The sequence below is a fragment of the Tamandua tetradactyla genome, chromosome X, assembly GCF_023851605.1.
Source record: "Tamandua tetradactyla isolate mTamTet1 chromosome X, mTamTet1.pri, whole genome shotgun sequence".
NCBI classification, from domain to species: Eukaryota; Metazoa; Chordata; class Mammalia; order Pilosa; family Myrmecophagidae; genus Tamandua; species Tamandua tetradactyla.
Window position 1 is genome coordinate 111,845,171 of NC_135353.1, and position 25,473 is coordinate 111,870,643.

A 25,473-nucleotide genomic window follows, 5' to 3' on the forward strand; every position below is an offset into this window, starting at 1 on the left:
CACCATCTGCTGAGTGTGATAGGAAAAACAGAGTCAAGAGCTTCTCAGAAAAGACTGGCAACCTACAGATTTCATCCTCAAGGAATCTTGACACTTACACCTTCTCCCAGAGAACTGCACCTGCCTGGCCTGGAAAAATGTGATTGGGATTGATCATATCTGGGAAGACTCTCCTCAGATAAAAAAAAGTTCCATAAGCAGAGCAAAAACCAGAAAAATAAGAGCTGAGAAATCCTGATCAGTTGGACAGAAGCTACACAAGGAGACAAGAATAAGTTGAACTGAATACCAACAAAGACAGAGGACAAAGGAAACGAAGAAGAAAACCCTAAGTGTAAAGCAGAAAATGATTTCCAGAATAAATTAATCAAGGAAATTAGATGCCCAGAAATCAGCAAAAAATCATGAGTCACACCAGGAGAAACTGAGATATATCCCAGTCAAAGGAACAAAGTAATACATCAAAGGAGATACAGGAGTTGAAACAATTAATTAAAGATAACCAACAAATCTTCTAAATCAGATAAAAAGTCAAATCAACGAGGTGAAGGAAAATATGACAAAAGAGTTGAAGTATATAAAGAAGACACTGTGTGACCATACAGAAGAACTCAAAAGCTTGAAAAAACAAATGGCAGAACTTATGGGAATAAGAGGCACAATAGAAGAGATGAAAAACACAATGGAGGCATACAACAGCAGATTTGAAGAGGCAGAGGAAAGGATAGAGCATCTGAAATCATATACACTAAAGAATAGATTAAAAAAAGAATGGCAAAATATGAGCAGGGTCTCAGGGAATTGAATGTCAACAAGAAGTTCATGAATATACATGTTATGGGTGTTCCAAAGGAGAAGAGAAGGGAAAAGGGCAGAATGAATAATAGAGGAGATAATTACTGAAAATTTCTCACTTTGAATGAAAGACATAAAATTACAGATCAAAGAAATGCAGTGTACCCCAAACAAAATAGATCTAAATAGACTTACTCCAAAACACTTACTAATCAGATGGTCAAATGCAGAGACAAAGAGAGAATTCTGAAAGCAACAAGAGAAAAGCAATCCATCACATACAAGGGAAGCTTGATAAAACTAAGTGTGAATTTCTCAGCAGACACTGTGAAAACAAGAAGGCAGTGGTATGATATATTTAAGATAATGAAAGAGAAAAACTGCCAACCAAGAATGCTATATTGAGCAAATCTGTCCATCAAAAACTAGGGGGAGTTTAAAATATTTTCAGACAAACAGACATTGAGAGGGTATATGAACAAGAGACCTGCTCTGCAAGAAATACTAATGGAGAACTACAGGCATATGGGAAAAGACAGGAGAGAGAAGTTTGGAGAAGAGTGTAGAAATGAAGATCATTAGGAAGGGTAAATAGAAATAAGACATGACATAAAAAATCTTATAGGCAAAATGTAGAAGAAAATACTGACTTTACAGTAATAACACTAAATGACAATAGATTAAACTCCTCAATCAATAGACATAGACTGGCAGAATGGAATAAAACACAGGACCTACCTATACGCTATCTATAAGAGACTTACTTTAGGGTCAAGGATGAAAATAGATTGAAATTTAAGGTTGGAAAAAGATATTTCATGCAACAACAACTAGAGAATAGAGAGGGTAACTATACTAATTTCAGACAAAAGGCTTCAAACAACAAACAATTTAAGATAAAATGAAGAACACTATATATTAATAAAAGGGACAATTCATCAAGAAAACATAACAATCATAAATATTAATGCACCAAGCCAGAGTGCCACAAAATTCATGAGGAAAACACTGACAATGCTGAAGGGAGAAGTAGATATTTTCACAATGATAGTTGGACACTTCAGTATACCACTAGATGACAGAACATTAGACAGATGATCAATAAGGAAATAGAGATTTTGATTAGTATGATAAATGAGCTAGACTTAACAGACATTTACAGAACATTATACCACACAACAGCAGGATTCACATTTTTTCAAGTGCTCATGGGTCATCCTTCAAGATAAACTAATGTTGAGTCAAAAAGCATGTATCAATAAATTTTAAAAAATGGAAAATACACAAAACACTTTCTCGCATCATAATGGAATGATGGTGGAAATCAATAACAGGAAGAAGGCTAGAAAATTCTAAGTTATAAGGACACTAAATAACACACTTTTAAACAGCCAGTGGATCAAGGAAGGAATTAAAAGAGAAATCAGTAAATATCTCAAGGAAATGTAAATGAGGGCACAACATATCAAAACATATGGGATCCAGCAAAGGCAGTTCTGAGAGGGAGATTTTTGCCATAAGTGCATATATTTTAAAAAGAAGAAAAAGCAAAAATCAAAGAAATAACTACTCTCCTGGAGAAAATAGAGAAAAAGCAGTAAACTAACCCCAAAACAAACAGAAGGAAAGAAATAACAAAGATTAGAGCAGAAATAAATGAAATTTAGAACATGAAGATAATAGAGAGAATTAACAAAACCAGAAGTTGATTCTTTGATTAAAATCAATGGATCCTTTGCTAAACTGACAAAAAAGAAAGAGAGGATGCAAATAAATAAGTGTAAGTCTCTTGTAAAGGGTGCACAGGTGGTTCCCTGGTAGAATGTGGGAGACATGGGTTCAATTCCTGGACCATGCACTCAAAAAGTATCAAGCTAGTGCAAACAGCCTAAGGTGCCCCCTTTCCAAATGGAGGCCTGGAGTCCTCAGGAGTGCATTTACAGGAAGACGGGGACAAGGAAGTAAACCAATCTGTGTTCCTGGAACATGCTACTCTCAAGCGTGCCTCCCCCACCCCAAGACTCCCCCCACATCCCACACACCTGAACCCCATCATCCACCCACCTCCACTGTGCTCCAAGCATCCTCACCCAACCTGGTTCTCCATGTATCCCCACCCCATACCTCCACATTGCACATGAACACAAGCCTGTCCCAGCCCAACCCACCTCTCCCATGCAATCACCCACAAGTCCATGCATTGACCTTGTGACCCCTGCACCCACCCCCCCTTCTCCATAAGGTACACAGACTTGCCCCACTCCCCAGCCCAAGCACATTTCTCCCACACCTGGCAGGTGCTCTCGTGCACATCTGTGTCACATAGCCCCCACCCTGAACATGCAGGGCAACCTTGCCTCACCCCACACCTGCACCAGTGCACCAGTTCCAGGGCCCCACCCACCTGAAATCACCCACAACAGATACATATCCCACAACCTCTGTGACCTGTGCCCTGCCCCTTTACACTCAGGCATCTACATCCCGGCCTCCCTAGACTCCTTCCCTTGCACAAGGACACACTTGCACCCTGCCCTCCCTGTGCCCTAACTTCTGTGCCCTGTAATCCACGCCCTGACACCCACGACACACACACTGCACGTGCACACTTGTATCCTGCCCACATACGAGCAGCACATCTGTACAGTCCCCCATCCACTTCCTGCCAAACCCTACTCCTGTACCCCCCTCTGCTCCTGCACTTCAAGGCCTGCCTGAGCTGCACCTTCCCCCCTGGACCCTGCACTGTACCTCCATGACCCTGCAACCTGCACCCCATACTGACAGGCACCAGCATAAAGTCCCAGATCTGTGTATATACTTGTGCTGCTACCTGTCACTGTGCTGTTGTGCCCCTCCTCACGCCCCACATCCTGCTCCACATTCATCCCATAAATACAAAGATTTAGATTATTGAAGGAAAGAACTTCCAAAGAAACCCTAACAAGTACTTACATGTGCAAAGACAACAGAAGATCACTAACCATATGAAGATACAAAAAGATATAGCCCAGTCTAATTACCAAATTAAAACACTAGGAGAAACAGACTTTGAAACAACTCCTCAAAGATGTTCATATAACTCTACTATATAAAATCAGTGGGATGCCTAATGACATAAAGTAGATCAAGAAGACAGAAGATCCTAGAGGGCCATAAAGAAGAATTTGAAAGAATAAATAGAAAAATAGCAGATATCACATAGATTAAAGATGCTGTAGATGAAATAAAAAAATATACTAGAGATACAGAACAGCAGATTTGAAGAGGCGGAAGAAAGAATAAGAGAAATAGAGGACAGGACAATTGATTTTGAACACATAAAAGAGCAAATGACAAAAAAGATGGAAAAATTTGAATTGGCCTCAGGGAAATATGGACAAAACAAAGCACTTAAAAAGAGAAATCTTCGGTGTCCCACAGGAGAAGAGAAGAGTAAAGGGCTAGGAAAAACAGTGGACGATATAATGGGGAAAACTTCCCAACCTTTATGAAGGACATAAATATGCAAATTAAAGAAGATCAACAAACTCCAAATAGAATAAATCCAAATTGGCCTTCCCCAAGAGACATACTAATCAGTCTGTCAAAAGTTGAAGAGAAGCAGAAAATCCTGAAGAGGCATGAGAAAAACAATGTACTACTTACAAGGGAAACCACATAAGACTGAATTCAGACTACTTAACTGGCACTGTGGAGGTGAGGAGGCAGTGGTACGATATATTTAAGATCCTGAAAGAGAAAGACTTCCAGCTAAGAATTCCGTACCCAGCCAAGTTTTCTTTCAAAACTGAGGAAGAGATTAAAATTTTCACAGACAAATAAAGACTGAAAGAATATGTCAACAACAGACTGGCTCTACAAGAAATACTAAAGGGAGATGTGCAGGATGAAAAAAAAATAGAAGAGGGAGATCTGGAGGAGGGTACAGAACTGAAGAGTACAGTAAGGGCAACTTAAAGGATAAAAACAGAAAGAGGGAAAAGAATATGTAGATCCGATAAATAAAAATCAAAGGATAAAACAGTGGATTCAAGAAATGCCTTTACAGTAATAACCTTGAATGTTAATGGACTAAACTTACCAATTAAAAAATATAGATTGGCAGAATGGATTAAGAAATGTAATCCAGCTATATTCTGCTTATAATAGGCTCATCTTAGACACAAGGATACAAATAGATTGAAAATGAAAGGATGGAAAAAGATGTTCTGAACGAGCTATAACCAAATGAAGGCAGGAGTAGTGATACTAATATCATGCAAAATAGGTTTATATGTAAAGACATCATAACAGACAAAGAAGGGCAATATATGTTAGTAAAAGGGACAATTAATCAAGAAGAAATAACAATCACAAATGTTTATGCTCCCAATAAAGGAACTCCAAAGTATATGAGGCAGACATCAACAAAATAGAATAGAGCAAATAGACATTTCAACAATAATAGTAAGAGACTTCAGTACATCACTCCCTTCTATAGATAGAATAGCCAGACACAGGATCAACAAAGAAATAGAAAACTTAAACAATTTGTTAAATGAATTAGCCTTAACAGACACATATATATTGTTACACCCAAAACACCAGGATATACATTCTTCTGTAGTTTTCATAGAACATTCTCCAGGATAGAACATATGCTGAGTCACAAAACAGGTCTTTATAAATTTTAAAACATTGAAATTATTCAAAGCACTTTGACCACAATGGAATGAAGTTGGAAAGTGATAACAACCAAAGAATGAGAACTTTCACAAATATGTGGAGATTAAATAACGCACTCTTAAACAACCATTGGGTCAAAGAAGAAATTGATAAAGAGCAATCAGTATCTATCTGGAGATAAACAAAAATAAGAATACAATATATCAGAACTTATGGAATACAGCAAAGGCTATGTTGAGAGGGACAATAATTGCCTTAAATGCCTATATTGAAAAAGAAAGAGTGAAAATTGAGGAATTAACTGTTCAACTGGAGGAACTTGAGAAAGAAAAGCAAGCTAACCCCAAAGCAAATAGAGGAAGAGGAATAACAAAGATTAAAGCAGAGTTAAATGAATGGAAGAACAAAAGGACAATAGAAGGAATAAATAAAACCAAAAGTTGGTTCTTCGAGAAAATCAATAAAATTTATAGACTACTAGCAAGTCTGATAAAGGAAAAAGAGAAAGGATGCAAATAAACAAGATCAGAAATGTCAGGGAAATCATTACCACAGACCCTGAGAAAATTAAAAAAATCATAAGAGTATACTATAAACAAATATGCCAACAAACTAGATGACTTAGATGAAATAGACAAATTTATAGAAATGCACAAATAAGCTACACCAACTCAAGAAGAAATAGAAAATCTCAACAAACCAATCACATGTAAAGAGATTCAATCAGTTATAAAAAATTTTCCTACAAAGGAAAGCCCAAGGTTAGATGGCTTCATAGAGCAGTTCTATCAAATGTCACACAAAAAACTAAGACCAATCCTACTCAAACTTTCCCAAAAAATTGAGGAAAAAGAACCACTACCTAACTCATTTTACGAAGCTAACTTCACTTTAATACCAAAACTGAGTAAAGATGTTACAAGAATGTAAAACTACAAACCAGGGGCGGGCCGCGGTGGCTCAGCGGGCAAAGTGCTTGCCTGCTATGCCGGAGGACCTCGGTTCGATTCCCGGCCCCAGCCCATGTAACAAAAACGGAGAAACTGAATACAATAAAACAAGAAAATGTTTAAAAATGTTTCCCTTTCTTCCTTCCTTCCTTCCTTCTATCCTTCCTTCCTTCTCTCTGTCTTTCCTTTAAAAAAAAAAAAAAAAAAAAAAAAAAAAAAACTACAAACCAGTCTCCCTAATGAACATAGATGCAAAATTCTTAACAAAATATTAGCAAATCGAATTCAACAGCACACTAAAAGAATTATACACCCGACCAAGTGGAGTTTATACCAGGAATGGAAGGATGGTTCAACACAAGAAAACTGGTTAATGTTATATAACAAAAGAAAACCAGTTAATGTAATACAAACATTAATGAGTCGAAAGGAAAAAATCATATGATCATCACGACTGATGCTGAAAAAGCATTTGACAAAATTCAGCATCCTTTTCTGATAAGACACTTCAAAAGGTAGGAATCAAAGGTAAGTTCCTCAGTATGATAAAGGGCATATATGAGAAACCCATAGCCAGCATCATACTCGATGAGAAACTAAAAGTGTCTCCCCCTAAAATCAAGAATGATACAAGGATGCCCTCTTCTCAAAACTACTGCTCAACATTGTACTAGAAGTTCTGCCAAGAGCAATCAGGCAAGAAGAAGAAAGAAAAGGCATCCAAATTGGAAAGGAAGAAGTAAAACTTTCATTATTTGCAGACGACATGATACTATACTTGGAAAATCCTGAGAAATCTACAACAAAGTTACTTGAATTAATAAACAAATTCAACAAGGTGGCAGGTTTTAAAATTAATATGCATAAATTAGTCATGTTTCTATACACAAGCAATGACCTAACAAAGAAATCAATTAAGGAAAAATTTCCATTCACTATAGGCGCTAAAAGGATCAAGATCTAGGAATGAACTTAAATAGGTATGTGAAGGACTTGTATACAGAAAACTACACAATGATGCTAAAGAAATAAGAGAAGATCTAAATAGGTGGAAAGACATTTCCTGCTCATGGATAGGAAGGTTAAATGTAGTTAAGATGTCAGTTCTACCCAAATTGACACAAGGCAGTACCAATAAAAATTCGATTAATCTACTTTGAAGACTTGGAAAAGCTAGTTATCAAATTCATCTGGAAGGGAAAGAGACCCTGAATACCTAAAAGCATCCTAAAAAAGAAGAATGAAGTGGGAGGATTAACACTCCTTGATTTAAAAACTTATTATAAAGCCACAGTGGTCAAAACAGCATGGTACTAGCATAGAGAGAATCATTGACCAATGGAATCGAATCTGGAGTGCAGAAATAGATCATGAAATATATGGTCAAATGATCTTCAACAAGGCCTCCAAATCCACTGAACTGGGACAAAAACAGTCTTTTCAATAAATGGACATGGAAGAACTGGATATCATTAGCCAGAAGAATGAAAGATGACCCTTACCTTACATCCTAAATAAAAATTACCTCAAAGTGCATCAAACAACTAAATATAAAAATCAGTACCATAAAGCTCCAAGAAGAAAACGTAGGGAAACATCTTAAAGACCTAGTAATAGGACATAACTTCCTAAACTTTACACCCAAAGCACAAGCAAGAAAAGAAAAAATAGATAAATAAGAACTCCTCAAAATCAAATGCTTTTGCACTTCAAAAGACTTTGCCAAAAAGGTGAAGAGGCATCCAACCTAATGGGAGAAAATACTTGGAAATCACGCATCAGATAAAGGTTTGACATCCTGTAAACATAAAGAAAACATACAACTCAACAACAAAGAACAAGCAACCCAATTATGAAATTGGCTAAAGATATGAATAGACATTTTTCTGAAGAGCAAACACAGATGGCTAAAAAGTGCATGAAGAGATGCATATTTTCATTAGCTATAAGGGTAATGCAGATCAAGACTACAATGAGATACCACCTCACACCTATAAGAATGGTTGCTATTAAAGAAACAGGAAACTAAAAATGTTGGAGAGGATGTGGAGAAATTGGGACACTTAAGCACTGGTGGTGGGACTGTATAACAGTACAGCCACTATGGAAGACAGTCTGGTGGTTCCTCAGAAAAACAAAAATCAGGTTGCCCTATGACCCAGCAATAGCATTACTCAGTATATATCCAGAAGAGCTGAAAGCAATGACACAAACAGACATTTGCACACCAATGTTCATTGCAGCATTGTTCACAATTGCCAAAAGATGAACCTTGAACCCACACCATATACAAAAGTTTACTCAAACTGAATCAAAGGCCTTAATGTAAGAGTCAGGACTATACAACTCTTAGAAGAAAATGTAAGGAAGCATCTTGAGGCTCTTGTATTGGAAACTGTTTCTTAGACTTTATACCCAAAGCACAAGTAATGAAAGAAAAATTCAATAAATGGGTCCTCCTCAAAATTAAGAGGTTTTGAACATGACTCTGCCTGCTCATCTTTCAAAACATATCTAAAGTCTAAATACTTCTCATCACCTCCATTGTTACAATTCAGATATCATCTCTCAACTGTTTTCAAAATACCCTAACTGGTCTCCCTGCTTCTGACATTTTCCTACTATAGCACATGCTCAGTAAAACACAGAGCTTCTTTAAATACATTAGTCAGATGAATCCTTTGCTCAAATTCTGCAATAGCTTAATAGACACAGAGGTTTCCCTTCACGACAGACTTAACGCCCACCTTCAACGGTCATCCTCTTTCATACCCTTTAGGGATTGCCTCAACTGCAGAGATCAGTTTCATTCAAATTCAGAACCTTTCCATGGGCATCCCACATCTAATGGCTGATTAGTATAGGAGTTTAAAGGGCAGTCCATCTTGCTCCAACTTTGAAGTACCATTCTTGCTCCAGAGCTCCCAGTGGGTATGGCTGACACCGTTACTGAGTCTATCAGATTGACCTCTCCCTTAACATGCTTCTGTTTCTTTTCCAATTTCTTCCACATGTATAACCTCAAGAACACTGCTTAATATGCATTCTGCATGCTTAACTTTGTTTCAGATTTTGCTTTTTGGTGAACCCAACTTGTAACAGTCTCCCCACTTCATTCAGTAAATGCCGAAGTCTCTACAATGTCTTAAAAGGCCTTATATGATTTGGCCCCTTATTACTTCTCTGATTAGTCTTATATCTCCTCTCCCTTACTATGAAGCTTCAGTCAAACTTGCCTCCTGGGTGGTCTTTGAACATGCCAAGGATATACTCATCTTAGGGCCTTTCCTCTAGCAGTTCCTCTTCCCCGGAATTCTCTTTCTCTAGAATTTAGAGATTTGGCTAAATCCATTCTGCGATTCCCTCATTCCTTTACTTAAATCTCACCTTCATGAAGTCTACCTTAATCTCCACTAACCCATCCCCCTTACCCTGCTGTAATTTTCATTTTTTCATAAAATTTATTGCTTGTTGATATCCTATATAATTTACTTACCTATTTTGTTTATTGTTGATTGTCCATCTCCCTTTGCTAAAATATAATCTCAATGTAGGCAAGGATCATTAATTGTTTTGTTCACTGAAATATTACAAGTGCTTAGTTTCAGTGTTTGGAAAAAAATAACCACTAAATAAATTTGTTGAACTACTAAATGAAGTAGCTTTAACAGTAAGACCAAAGTGTGTGTTGGGGAGGGTGATAGAAAAGGAAGGAAATAAGTTAGGGGGAAGATCACAACTGTGAATCATTTTGAAATAGTAAACATTTTATGCAAATGTTAGTAAAAACAATAATTACAGTAGCATTTGTCATCAGTAGACCTAGGTTCATGTCCAGTTCTCTTACTTAGCTGTGTGATCATGGTTTCCTTTTTTTCTTGAAGCCCGATTTACTTATCTATAAAGTGGTAATGCTCAGCTCCTAGTGTTATAATCGGCCTGGCACATACTAGGTGCTCCACAAATGCTGACTGTCATCACACCACCATCCAGAGATGAATGATATAAATTAAGTAGCAGAAATGTCTTATAGTCTGTGCTTGAAAATGTTACCACAAAAATAGACATACACATTCATTATATCATGTATGGGCTTTTCAATTCCATGTTGTGTACCTGTTTCATGGATTTGGGTTAGGGGCAGAAATTTGCTCCATTTCTGTTTAATCAGTGACTTCTCTTAGTTCTTTCATTTACTATCTAGAATCTGAATAGCAACTGCAAAAAAGCGGATTATTTGTTATGTCTTCTGACTTTCAAATAAGAACAAGACAAAGTGGGCCTGCTGAACAGATCAGTTAGAGAAGAATCATGAGCTATGGGTCTCGGTGATAAACAGATGTCTGAGTTAATAACCATGATTAAGTGACTTCAGCTATCCAAGACTTTCAGCTTGTTATTCTCTAGAACACTTCTCCCACAAATCATTGCATGTGTTTGTTGGCTTTCTCACCTTTCAATTATCTGCTCAAATATCAACTCAGATAGACCATTCTCTGACAACCCCTAGCTGAAGTAGCCCCCTATTTCATTTACTCTCTATTCCATTGCTTTGGGTTTTTCTTCATAAAATGTATCACTCTGAAATTATACAGGTCAATTATTTACATCTTTATTGTCTTTCTTTTACCTACGAGAATTCAAGGTCTCTACGAGTTATAGGCCTTATTTATCTCTTTCATCAGTTATTGGCCAAAACATCAAAAAGGCCTTGGCTTATAGTAGTTGAATGAATGATTGAATCTACAAAATATCCTGTCCTCCTCATCACCCTTGAATGTTATGAAGACTAATGAGCTCCCTGGGACAGTGTTCTCAGTTTCATAAGGAAAGGTAGAAGCTATGTACATCCAAAGATTTAAAGTCATGTTTCAGTAATAATAGAACTCATGGAACTATATTAACTAGTTAAATGTCCACTGGAGCATTGCTAAATCTTAGATATGGATATAAAGGTCAACCAAAATGACATGGGCTCTATTCCCTAGGGTAATTCCTCTATACTAAAGGGAATTCATCTTTATTAAGTACCTGTACTGCACCATGTTATGTGCTAAAGATATAGTTTCTCATTTAGTTTTCAACAGAACCCAATAAAACAAGGATTATTACCCTCATCATCAAGATGATAAAATAGCCTTGGAAAGATTAAGTCACTTGCCCAAAGTCATAGAACTAGTGGAGTCTAGAATTAATGCCAAATCTGCTAACCTGTCTCTTTCTTATTGCATAATCCCTTGGGGAACATGCCGTCCCTGAATCTAGTTTTTTTAGGCCAAGGCCAAGCATACTATCTCCATTGTTGAAACTAGCCTATCTGAAAACAGTGAGTGAATAAAATAGAGCTTTGCTAGTTTAGTTACAAGTAGCCTGAAATCCTAGTTGAAACAGATCTGTATAATCTGGAGCCTCGTAAGATTGGAAAGCCTAAATTCTTACCGCAAACTAAGCTTAGTGACAGCAAGAACAAGGAGATGGGAAACTTATCACAAGATAAGTTTGGGAGCAAGAAAAGCCTAATCACCTAGATCAGTGTTTCCCAATCATTCCTGATGGTAAGAATCACCTGGGGTGTTTGATACTGCTTTGCCAGGTCCCTTCCTAGGAGATTTTGATTCATTAAGTCTAGGGTAAGGCTCAGGAATTCATATTTTAACAAGTACTCCTGGTAAATCATATCAGATAAATTTATGAAATAATGACTCTGGCCTCACTCAATTGACACCCACAAGTCTGTGATTCTCAATGTGGAGCCCCTACCCAGCGGCATCAGTTTCATGTGGGAACTTGTTATAAATATAAATCCTTAGGCCTCCCCTAGACCTTTCTCAGAATCAGAATCTTTCTCAGTGGAGGCCAGCAATTTGTACCTAAGTTCACCAGTTGATTCTGATGTATGCTAAAATTTGAGTGCCTCAATATTAAAGAAACTCCAAGCCTGGCAAACAACAACAATCAAACTGTGATTGTTAAATCCCCAGAACAATCCCCAGGCACAAGAAATGGCATAAAATGAAGCAGACTGGTAAAGTTGTACAGCCCTCAGAAAGAGAGACCTTCCCAGAGAACAAAAAGAGGCTGGCTGACCAGAGTGCCCACTCCATTGCCAGGGGCATAGAGTTTTTGTCTAACAGGACATGATATATGCTTTCAACCAGAAACTACTGTATATTGTTTTCTATTTCCTCCTCTGTCCAAATAGCAGTTTTTATTACGGTTCTTCAATCACCTCTACGCCAGTGTATATAAGATGTTTTGGGGTACTGGGTAGTCTATAATTTTATAATTTAACTATAGATCACCAGAAGATGCATCAATCTGAAGATGACTGCCTATCAACTAAAGATCCTGAATTTGCTAGATGCAGTCACTGGATAATAATTAGATTTTGTACCTATGGGAACATTAAATCCATTACGGTGTAGGTGTGGGCATTTTTGAAAGTGGATGTTTGGGAAGAAAGATGTCCATGGATGCCAGGTATAATAGCCATTGGTTCATGGCATTCCCTCTTCATTTCTCTCAAGCCCTTGACTTTACTAGGAATCCATTTGGTTCAAGGGAAATAATTCCCAGAGTTCAGGGATGGAACATATGCCCCAGGCTAAACTTAATATCTGCAGATATTATAGCTGTCCAATAAGCTTGTCCATGCTGTGATAAGAATTATGAGAGCTTAGTGCTGTATTTTGAGGGTGGGCCTTTTTAAAATATATTTTTTCTATTATTGAATATAACACAAATGCAGAAAAGTGATAAATTTCAAAGTACAGTTTAGCAAGCACTTTTAAGAAGATTTTACATTATAGTTTAACAAATAGTATTTTATTCATGGGACTTCAATGATTGGTCCAGGAGTAGGTATGTGAACTAAGCCATTTCAGAGTATGTTACAGGACGTAGGCTCTCTATCCTTCTCTGGATTGGAACTGCTAAAGCCTGTTACTTTTAGTCCAATATTGCTCCCAGGAGGAAGTATGGCCTGAGCATGAAACTGAAGAAGAGAAGATCTTTAAGAATTGAAGACACTGAACCTGAGCACTAATCAAACTGTGCCTGGAACCTACATGACCGCTGAATGTTTTTAGTTACTTGAATCAATGATATTCGGTAACTGTTTAAGTTTGTTTGAAATGGGGTTCCTGTTAAATGCCGAAAGGCATTCTGTTAGAAAAAGCAAATCCAAACTGTATGTATTTGCATGTGGCAGTACAAAATGAATAGAAAAAATAAACGTTCATTTCATTTGTGGAATATTGATTATATAATTTAACATTTTCTCACACTTTAATTTATAGCTGATTTTCCATTTAACTTCCGTCAACAAAAATTATTGGCTTCTCTCAAGGAGTTCCTCCCACAAAATAAGTCATTTTCACATGCATTCCACATTCTACTATTCAGAAAATTTTTGCTGGCAGAAATGGTGGGTTTGCAAGGTCATTTAAGTTCTCATTAAACTGGGTTGGAGTTTGAAAGTTTGAATTAATCACATACCCTTTCCTTCCATTTCTGAACTAATTAAAATATACACAGGAATCAAATAAGGATTAAAATATGAGCTTTAATATATTGTTAAGTAAAAAAAAGCAAGCTTCAGAACAGCATTTATAATATCCCACCATTTGCATAAAAAACTGATACACACAGATACCCGCACACATATATGCTTTTAAATACTATGGAATATCTCTGTAAGGATATGTAAGTAACTGGTATCAGTGGTTACCTTTGAAATATCTCAGAAACATCACACCTCAATGAGCGCGCCCAAAAGGGTGCGACAAGAGCTGTTCAAGTGGAATGAGGCCAGAGTTGAGAAGAAGGAAAGCAGACTTACTTTTAACTTTAAACCTTTTTGTGCTGTTTGATTTTTAACATAGGTATGTGTTATTTTTTCCAAAAATGATTTAAATATTAAAATTAATATATTAAGTTAATATATTATATATTAAAATTAAAAAGAAAAAATTCATATTGACTTTATTGCTGGTAGAGCTGGATAAGAGAACATGACTTGGACCTGAGGCTGAAATGAACTTCCAACTTCTAACCTTAAGCATATAGACATTGAGATTTCCCAGACATGCAGGAAGAGCTAGATCAACAAAGCAGATGATTAACCCAGTCAGGTAGTGAAGGACTGCAGTATTTCCCATACCTCACTGTAAGCAATGAGCTCAAGCACCAAGAGGGGCATAGGTCTGTAATAACCTCTTTCTCAATCTCATCAGCTCACCTCCCACATGGAAGACTGAATGAGTGGCAAGGAGATCTTGGCAGAAACTTTCTTTGAAGTATATTTAAGAGATATAAGTTCTTTTTTGTTTTCTTAAGTCAGAAACTTAGAGAGAGGCATGCCATTATTGTCTGATGATTTTGCCCTCTTAAGCCACAGGGGCTAACACCCAAGATTCTGGTTAACAAACAGGAGTCTTGTTGTCCCCTTTCAGGAATACCAGCAGTGTTTTTGGAAAGCCCTGTTCCCACCTCTGAAAGGCCAGTGTGCAGTTTTGCTATTGCCCCTAGAAGGCTCTGGACTGAGGCAAAAGAGGCCATTAATTAAATTAACTCTAAAGCTATGTTATACCCTGGGCTGAAAATTCATTCAACGTTTTATACCCAATTTAAAATTATACCCAGTCACATTATCCAACATAGCTTACAAAGATTCTATAAGTGCCAAAGACAGCATAAATAATAATTATTGAATTATTCCAAATAATTCAATGTCAAAAGCACAATGAAAAAGTCTTAATTTGAACTACATGAAACCCCCTCTAACTATTAGATTCCAAGGGAAAGTTAATGCCTCAAATTAAATTTCTAAGTTAAAGTTCAAAAGAATTAAAGTCCAAAATTCTGCCCTTCTCAATTTCTTGTTTTTCTTATTTCAGCCATAAATATCTCACTGAGATGTTGTGAACAAATGAGATTCCTTCAGCTGGTGCAACCTGGGTGGTCTTCCTCTTGAATGGGTGTAGTTGCTTCAGGACCTCAGGAGCTGAATTAACCCAACCCTACAATTGCGTGTCCATTTTTAGAGTCCAAGGAGTCAACAGGACATAAAATTATCACAGCATCAGCCTCACATCCAAAAAATTAGAAAGTATGCCAATTTCCAGCTACTAAAACAATTATCCCAAGCCAATTTTGTTCCCAGGACTTAGAACATAGGACAATATGATACAGACCCACAATTCTGTTGTCAGTCAAATATCATAGCAGAGGCTTAAAGTCATCAAAAGGAGGAGAAGTAGCAAAGAAAACATGAGAGAAAAGATAATATCCTCTTGTTTTCATCCTCATAAGGATGCCAGTCTGTCTGTGCTTGTAGTCTGGACTTCATAACCTGTAACCAACTTAGAAGGCACTCCCAAGTGGCTGGTTGTACTGCCATTAAAACCCAGCTCCAAATGTGCAGAAGTTCAAGACTTTACTAGACTGTCACTGTTACTGGAGCTTGTATCAGGAAGCTCCTCTCCAAAACCTTGCTTATTTTTCAACCTTTATTTCCTAGATTTTGGTTAACTTTCACTAATGCCTTCAATAATGCCAGGTGCAAGACCCTTCCATTACTTACTTTTCTGTTCTTGTAGCGCCCACTCCTATCTGCACATGAGTTTCTTAGAGCCAGCTAAGAAACAGAATAAAGATTAAATGCAAAGCACTGATACAAATATCTATTATATTTATTGATAGAAAGAACAAAGCCAGCACTTGGAACATCATTAACATTAAATATCATTTAGCACTGATTGTAATCCATGTGTTCCGCAATCTTTCTGGGACACCATAATTGATGAGACAAACAGTTCCTACAAGGAAACAAAGCCTGCTTTCAGCTTTGCTTGGTTCTATCAAGTAACTTGCTCACCTCATATGCTGGGACTCTGAAGTACCTAAGAATCACATCTAAAACTTCTCAGAAGTATTCTCTGGATTAACTTAGAGTCTCTCTTGGCATAGGAAAGACATGTTACCTTGGCCAGATTCCAGATTTCTGTCCTTTCATTTTGAGATCCTGGTCAGATCTGACAATCCTTGCTAAACCTGGCCTTTGGCTTGTCACTGAGGACTTTAGCTAGAAGAGCCTGGCTTAATGTTTCACTGTGCTGACACAGCCTACACAGTCTACATTTGTTAAAATAACTACATGTCTGTAGACACCAGCCAGAGCTACTGCAGGCAAAAGAGACCCTAATGCCACTGATGACCAAAGCCTCCCATTGGTGCTTCCCCAGACACCTTGATCTCTCCACTTGCTTAGTCCCCAAACGCTTGCCCTCTAATCAGTTTTGTAAGGTTTCCCAGCCTATGCTTATGCACAAAAATGCAAAGTAATTACCCTCTTGATTCTGAACCAGTTGAGAAATAGGTACAAGAATCAAAAAGGGAGAAAATTTCAGCCTTATTTTAGTTCAGTTAGACTTGAGAATACAAGTTGGACAGGAGAACAAAATGAGCTTTTTCCTCCACAAATTAGACTTTTGAAGTCACCTGGCCAAGGGTGCTGGGGCAGGGGAAGAATTGGGACCTCAAAGATACTTACACAACCAGCCACATGGAATAACTTAGGAAGCTTCTCACCTCAATGAGTAAGTTCAAGTGCCCAAAATGGTGAAGAAGAGGTGTTCAGCTGCCTTTAACCTCCCAGTATAAATATCTTCCAATATTAAAATATTGGTCAATGGATGCCAGACTTTACTCTTCTTAGTAATTAGATAAATCAGTACTCCTTCTGTAGGGGGGAGCAGTGAAAAGGGTAGAGAGAAGGGCAGAAGCTTTCTTGCAGAAATTTCTGTGAGGGCAGAAGTCCCAAATTTTTTGACAGGCAAAATCCACAAACAACCGAGACTTCTTGCATTCACAGATTTTATACATAAATAGTCTCACATAGTTCGCAAATTTCATGATGACTTCTAAGATGTTTTTACCAAATCGTAGACATAAATATGGAAATCATCATCAAACTTGATGAAGTACACAGAGGGCTTAGCTTCTACCTGATGAATGACCATGCCAGTTCTCTTGGAGCCATCATCTTTGGCATATTCAACCTGTCTGCCTACTAGGCTGTCTAGGACTTCTCCTGGCTCCCTCTCTGCTGGAGAAGAATCAATGGAATCTTGTAGGATGCGGAGGTCACCATCCTTATAATCATTTAAGAGCTGGTACATATACAGTACAGGATCTTTCTCATAGGTAATGTAAAACCATGTATTCATGACTGGTGCCTGACCTAAGATCATCCCCCGCCATTCATTTTTGCAACCTTCCTCTGTCTCAAAAATGTGTTCCACAGCTTTGCCAATCATTATTTCAGCTAAGTGTGTTTCACTGATTCTAGATGAGGCAAGTCTATTAGGAAGGACTTCAAGTGATGACACTCTTTCATCTCTGTGAAGTTCCAATCCATAAACACAGTCAAATCCATCATATTTGATAAGATAGAGAGGGATTTACAGGTACCTGATCCAAAACTGTTCCCTTCCACTGTGTCAGAGGTTCATTTCCTTCTTTCCATCCATGCTGAATTCTGCAGCCCACGATGTTCCTCCGAGCCTGGTTGGTGGGTCTACCCCGATGATTCTTGTGCATAGTCTTCCTCTTCATCATGGTAACAGACACACCGGAGTGTCCCGCACCTGCCCTGGACCGCTGCCCTGCTGCCGCCTTTCAGAATGGTGTCTTCATGCCTGAGAGCAGCCCAGTCCACGGCGAGACGAGGAAAGAAACTAAGAAAATATAAATTCAATCCATCACACGGTGAACCTTTTCTCATTATCAGTGCACCCCGTGTGTCCGCGCCTAAGTTTTCCCCGCGAGCCTGTACATAGCAAACCTGGAAATCGATGCACCCTGACTACCTGCCAGCAGTAACCTCCTTAGCTCCTGGCTAGCTAGCCGGAGGGAGCTGCGGCTACGGCGGATGAAACAGGGGTTCCCTCCATTTCTCCTTCCCTATGTGCAACACTATTCCAACCAAGGGGCGTGCGCTCCCCACCGCCCGGGATCGCGGGCCTCACGCGTCCAAATCCGACACCTGGCAGCAGCCTCCTCTGTGAGCCTGCGGCAAAGGAGGACCAGCAGCCGACGGGTCCAGTGCTTCCAAGAGCTGGGCGGGAAGGATCCGTAGGCGTCTAGGAAGGCGGAGGGGCACGGGATGAGATAGCGGAAGGGTCCCCAGCTCTCTGCTCACTCGTCCTCAGCCTTCAGTTGGCGGTGGCGGCACCTCTGCCACGTTGGGCTCCTAACCGCTGCTGTTCCCACCACAGTCTCCTCCCTTTCCGTGGCGCAGCTTCCTGCCCAGAGAGAGGCCTCCCCTTCCTGCCAGACACCCAGCAGCCCCCCACACCCTATCCCCCGCCCTGTTTCTTCCTCCAATCCGGAGTAGAGGAGCCCAATCTCCCCAAATCACACTTTCTGTCGCCCCACCCCATCGCAGTTAAGAGCCGCTTTGCTCCCCACCCCCACATCCACCTTCACCCCCTCAGCATCCTTTCCCCGTCTGCTTTCCATATTCCAAGAATTTGCCCTTTCCTTCCCACCCCCACCCCCACCCCGTAGCCTTATATCTACATAAACTTACCTTACCTGTAAATTAAGGGGATTTGGGATAGGGCCAGAGAAATGCGCCAGTACTTAGTCTGCCATTTTGACCGAATCTTTAAATTATTTTTCCCCGTCTAGTCATTCTCAGACTTTCATTCTTGAGGGTGTTATTTTCTTTTTCCTTTTCCCTTTTTTTCCTCAAGCGACAGAATTGCATGCACAAAGTGGACGCTAAATTTCATAAGATTGTCATGAAGAAGAAAACAATCAACTGTAATCCAATCTCTCATTCCCCAGGGCTCACAGCAAAATATTAACAGGTTAATTCCTTTGCATTTCTTTCTAAGCTCTTTCAAAGCTGTGCTCATTTTTCATATGAAAATTCACGCTTTGTCATTTTCCATGTAAAATTAGCATTTTTTCACGTTATTAGTATTATCTGAAAACATGGCTAGTACTTTCATAAAATTCATTGTAAGGATTTTTTTCATAATTTAACCGTTCCCTGCTATTGTTAGACGTTTACATTTTTTAATGCTTATAAATGATGCTTCTATTAAACTGTTGGCTTGAGAATAAATAGGCTAGACACAAAACTACAATGACAATTCAATGAAGAAAGACTTATTTTAAAAGTGATTCAAGAATAACTGGTTAACTATCTAAATTGTGGTCAAGGTGATTTTAAAAAGTCAGAAGAAAGAAATAATTTATTTTGCTCTATATAGAAAGGGCAGGACACTAACAAAAAATGCTTAAAAGGCATAGAAAAGTCATTAAAAAATCAAGAAATCTGAATGCATGAAATAGTAAAATGTCAGAAACAGAAAAAATAATAGTTTATTTCTGCACACCAAACTTCATTCCTTTGGTCTGTGGGTCTGTCCTTGTGCTGGTACTATACTGTTTTGATTACTATGGTTTGTGATAAGTTTTCAGGTGGAAAGTGTGAGTCCTCCACCTTCCTTCTCCTTTTTCATGTGGCTTTGACTATTCAAGGGCCCTTGTTCTCTCATATAACTTTGGTGACTGGTTTTTCCATTTCTCCAAACAAAGCTGTTGAAATTTTGATTGGACTGCATTGAATCTGTAAATCACTTTGGATATAATTGACATTTTAATAATATTTAGTCTTTCAATCTATGATTGTGGAGTATCTTACCATTTATTTTGGTCTTTATCATTTTTCTTAGCAATGTTTTATAGTTTTCTTTGTAGAAGTGCTTTATGTCCTTGATTAGATTTATTCCTAGATATTTGATTCTTTTAGCTGCTAAAATAAATAGATTGTATTCTTGATTTTTGCCTTCTGATTGTTCACTATTAGTGTATAAAAACACTACTGATTTTCATATGCTTATCTTAGACTCTGCCTTTTTACTGAATTTCTTTGTTAGCTCTAGGAGCTTTGTTTTGGATTTTTCAGAATTTTCTGTATATAGTCTCATGCCACATGCAAATAAGGAAAGTTTTATTTCTTACTTTCTGATGGATGATTTTTCTTTTGGCAGTTTCTTTTTTTTGTCATGAACAACAAACAAACATACAAGCATTCTTGACATGGTTACAATCCATGGCTCACAATATCATCACGTAGTTGTGTATTCATCACCATGATTATTTTTTTGAACATTTGCATCTCTCCAGCAAAAGAAAGAAAAAAGAAAAAACTCATACATGCCCTACCCCTTACTCCTCCCTCTCATTGACCACTAATATTTCAATATACTAAATTTATTTTAACCTTTATTCCACTTATTATTTGTTTATTTCTTGTCCATATTTTTATATAAATATAAAATAATATATTTTATATAAATATATGTTCCGTAATAAAAGGAGCGTCAGACACAAAGTTTTCACAATCACACAGCCACACTGCGAAAGTTATATCATTATACAATCATCTTCAACGAACATGGCTACTGCAGTGTAATTCTACAGTTTCAGATACTTCCCTCTAGCCACTCTAATACTCCATAAACTAAAAAGGGGATATCTATATAACACATAAGCATAACCTCCAGGATAACCTCTCTACTCTGTTTGAAATCTTTCAGCCACTGACACTTCATTTTGTCTCATTTCTCTCTTCCCCCTTTCGGTCGAGAAGGTTTCTCAATCCCTTGGTGCTGAGTCCCAGCTCATTCTAGGATTTGTTTCACGTTGCCAGGAAGGTCCACACCCCTGGAGTCATGCCCCACGTAGGGAGGGGGAGGGCAGTGAGTTGGCTTCTCGTGTTGACTGAGAGAGAGAGGCCACATCTGAGCAACAGAAGAGGGTCTCTGGGGTAACCCCTGGGCTTAATTTTAAGTAGGCTTAGCCTATCTTTTGCTGGGATAAGTTTTATAAAGGCAAACCCCAAGACTGAGGGCTCAGCCTATTGATTTGGTTGTACATCAGGAATTCTCCAAAAGAGGAAGTTTAATTTTTCCCCTTTCTCCCCATTCCCCCAAGGGGACCCTGCAAATATCTCTTTATTCACTATTCAAATCACCCTGGGATTTATTGGGACATCACACTAATCTGGACAAACTAACAAAACCTCATGTCCTATTCAAGGTTGTATGTACTTATGGTGTTCTATTAAACTGTCCATATAAGTTAAGTTAGGAAGTGCACTAGTCAAAATATAAATTTTGTACCAAATAAATATTTCTTGCTTTAGTCTCATGCAGAAGTTGAAATTTTAAAATATGAATGACCATCCATTCTCAACACCCTGCAATATTGGCATTCCTTAGTTCTTCCTCATGCAAAAGCATTTTTTAATTTGTATAATTTAGTCACTATCATTGTACATTCTAAGGCATTTCTAGATTATACCATCTCAGTCTTTATCATCTGTGTTTCCTTCTGGTTTCATATGTGCCTCCAGCCCTTCTCCCTCTATCATTCTCACATTCAGCTTCATTCTGATGGATGCTTTTTATTTCTTTTTCTCGCATGATTGCTCTAGCTAGAACATCCAGTGCAATGTAGAATTACAGTAGTGTTGAGATGATTCTATATGTTGATGCTATGAATCAGTGGTCCACAGTATCATCATATAGTTGTGCATTCTTCACTACAATTAATTTTTAACATTTTCGTTACTTCAAAAATACATTTAAGAAAATAAAAATGGAAAAAGAACACCAAAAACATCCCAAACTCCTTATTTTCTCCTATTATTTATGTATTTACATCCTTATTTTTTACTTATCTTTCCATACACTCGTTAAAGGGAATATCAGTCACAAGATCTTCACTATTGCATGCTCACACTGTAAAAGCTATATACTATGCAATTGTCTTCAAGAATCAAAGTTACTGGAATACAGTTCGACAGTTTCAGGTATTTCCTTCTAGCCATTCTAATTCACTAAAAACTAAAAAGGAATATTCATATAATACATAAGATTAAACCGATAGAATGATCCTTTGATTCTATTTGAAATCTCTCAGCCACTGAAATTTTATTTTGGTTCACTTATCTCCCTCCTTTTGGTCAAAAGGGCTTTCTCAATCCCAGGATACTGGGTCCAGGCTCATCCACAGGGTCATGTCAACAGAATGTTTAAGAGGATTGATTGTATAGATCCAGAAATGGATAGCACAATAGTATCTGATAGTGCCACAATATTGTAAGGGCACTGAAAAAAGAAGAGTGTGAGTATGATTGAAAGATGAAGGTTAGAGGCATGTATAATGCCAGAAGTAAAGATAGTAAAGACCAGGAGTGTATTCTTAACTTTTTGAGAGGTTTTTGATACAGGATTGTATCATCTAGAAATAGGAAAAGTTTTACTTCTTTGTTTCTAACTTGGATCCTTTTATTCTTTTTCATGCTTAATTTCTCTGACAAGAACTTCTGGTACAATGTTGAATAACAGTGGTGACACTGGGCATCCTTGTCTTCTTCCTCATCTTAGAGAGAAAGCTTTCTTTCTTTCACCATTAAGTAGGATGTTAGTGGTGGGCTTTTCATATATGACCTTTACCATGTTTGGCAACTTTCCTTCTAATATTTCTATTCTTAGTGTGCTAAATGTTTTTACCAGGAATGAGTGCTGGAGTTTTCCATATGCCTTTTCTCCATCAATTGTGATGATCATGTGTGTTTTTCCTTTCATTGTGTTAATGTGATATATTCCATTAATTGTTTGTCTTATATTGAACCAACCTTCCATACCAGGGATAAATCCCACTTGATCATGGTGTATAATTCTTTTAAAATGTTGTTGGACTCTGCTAGTATTTTGTTGACGTTTTTGCATCTATATTCATAAGAGTTATTGTCTTGAAGTTTTCTTTTTTTGTGGTATGTTTATCTGGCTTTGGTGTGAGGGTGATAATCACCTCATAAAATGAGTTAGGGGGTGCTCTTTCTTTAAATTTTGGAAGAGTTAGAGCAGAATTGGAGTTAAATATTCTTTAATGTTTGGCAGAATTTACCTGTGAATCCATCTGGTCTGCAAATTTTCTTTGTGGGCAAGTTTTTTTTTTTATTACATATTCAATCTCTTGATTAGTAATTAATGTGTTAAGATCTTTTATTTCTTCTTGGGTCCAGAACACCTCTATCAGCTGAGAAGGCATGTGGCTGGCCTCTGCTGGTCCTTTGACTTCTGGTTTCAAGCAGCATCCCTGGAGGCATTTTCTTTCTGCATGTCCAATGTCTCTCTGTGTCAGCTCTGAAGTTTTTTCCAAAATGATTCCCTCTTAAAGGACTCTAGTAAGCAGTTAAAGACGACCTTGAATGGGTAGAGATACATCTCCATGGAAACCACCTAATCGAAAGGTCCCACCCATAATTGGGTAGTACATTTCCATGGAAACAACTTAATTAAAAAAATCTCACCCTACAACATTATATCAGAATTAAAGAACATGGCTTTTCTGGGATACACAACAGTTTCAAACCAGCACACCATATTTTGCTTATCCATTCATTGCTTGGTGGGTATTGGATTGATTCTACTTTTGGCAATTGTGAATAGTACCAATGTGAACATTAGCGTGAAAATATCTGTTTGAGTACCTGCTTTCAATTCTTCTAGATATACACCTAGTAGCAGGGTTGCTGGACCATATGTTAATTCTAAATTTACCTTCTGGAGGTACTGCCAAATTGTCTTTCACAGAGATTGTACCATTTCACATTGCCACCAGCAGTGAATGAATGTTCCTATTTACTCACATCCCCTTCAACACTTGTAGTTTTCTGTGTTTTTTTATAGTAGCCATTCCAGATGGTGTGAAATGATATTTCATTTCAGTTTTGATTTGCATTTCCCTCAATAACTAGGGATTTTGAGCATCTTTTCCTGTGCTTTTTAGTCATTTGTATGTCATCTTTGGGGAAATGTCTATTCAAGTATTTTACCTATTTCAGAAATTGGGTTGCTTGATTTTTGCTGTTGAGTTGTATGATTCTTACTTATTCCAGATATTAAGGATATTAAACCCTTATCAGATCTGTGGTTTCCAAATATTTTCTCCCATTGACTAGGTTGCCTTTTCACTTTCTTGGCAAACTTTTAAAGCTTAAAACTTTAAAAAGTTTTTTATTATTTTGAGAAAGTCCATTTATTTATTTTTAATATTATTATCTATGCCGTGGGGGTATAAGTGTTGCCTACTACAAGATCTTGAAGATATTTAACTACATTTTCTTCTAGGCGTTTTATAGTCCTGGTTCTTATAGTTAGTTCTCTGATCTATTTTGAACTATTTTTATATATGGTATAAGATAGGGGTCCTTTTTAGTCTTTTAAATATGAATATCCAATTCTCCCAATACCATTTGTTGAAAAGATTGGTCTTCCCCAGTTGAGTGGACCTAACCATCTTGTCAAAATCACTGGGCCACTCCCCCCTACATGGGACATGACATCCAGAGATTAAAGTCTCCCTGGCAGCATGGGAGATGACTCACGGGGATGAGTCTGGTCCTGATACTGTGGGATCAACAATTCCATCCTGACCGAAAAGGGGAAAATAAGTGTAACTGATGAAGTATCAGTGGCTGAGAGAGTTCAAATACAGTCAAGAGGCTACTCTGCACGTCACTCTTTTGTCAGGTTCAATTAGACATTGCTACCTATCATAATTTGCCAAACTTTAACCAAAACCATTCCAGGTAATCCTAAAGAACACCTAGGGCAGTATATAAGATTCCACAAGTGTTCCAGGCACTAGAGTAACTTTCTAGAAACCTACAACCTCCAGATGGGTCTCTGGACCAAATAAGTCCTGAAACCTAGAAGGTCCAACCTCTCCAGAACATCAGCTAGTTCCATCTCCCTACCCCATATCATTGATAGCTCCTTCAACATGAGAAAGTTAGAATGGACTTAGCCTCAATATGCCAAAAAAGTGGGATAGAAAGATCAATGGTGGAGTTATAGAAAGAAGTTAGGGTTTCACAAATGAATATGGTTGTTGAATCATTAAATTGATATTTCTTTTAGTCTCCTGTACTTTAAAGTAACTAGAAGTAAAAACTTAAAATTGTAGAATT

The 25,473-nt window shown here is 37.8% G+C and overlaps 1 pseudogene across 1 annotated transcript in view; it reads right to left on the minus strand.

The window, feature by feature from the left end:
- LOC143671122 (spindlin-3-like) overlaps nucleotides 1–18,110 on the minus strand; it is a 29,553-nt pseudogene extending 11,443 nt beyond the window's left edge. Inside the window, exon 1 of the transcript XR_013169493.1 lies at nucleotides 17,886–18,110. The product of XR_013169493.1 is annotated as a spindlin-3-like (transcript). The remainder of the gene's footprint in view (nucleotides 1–17,885) is intronic.
- Between the last annotated feature and the right edge of the window lie 7,363 nt (nucleotides 18,111–25,473).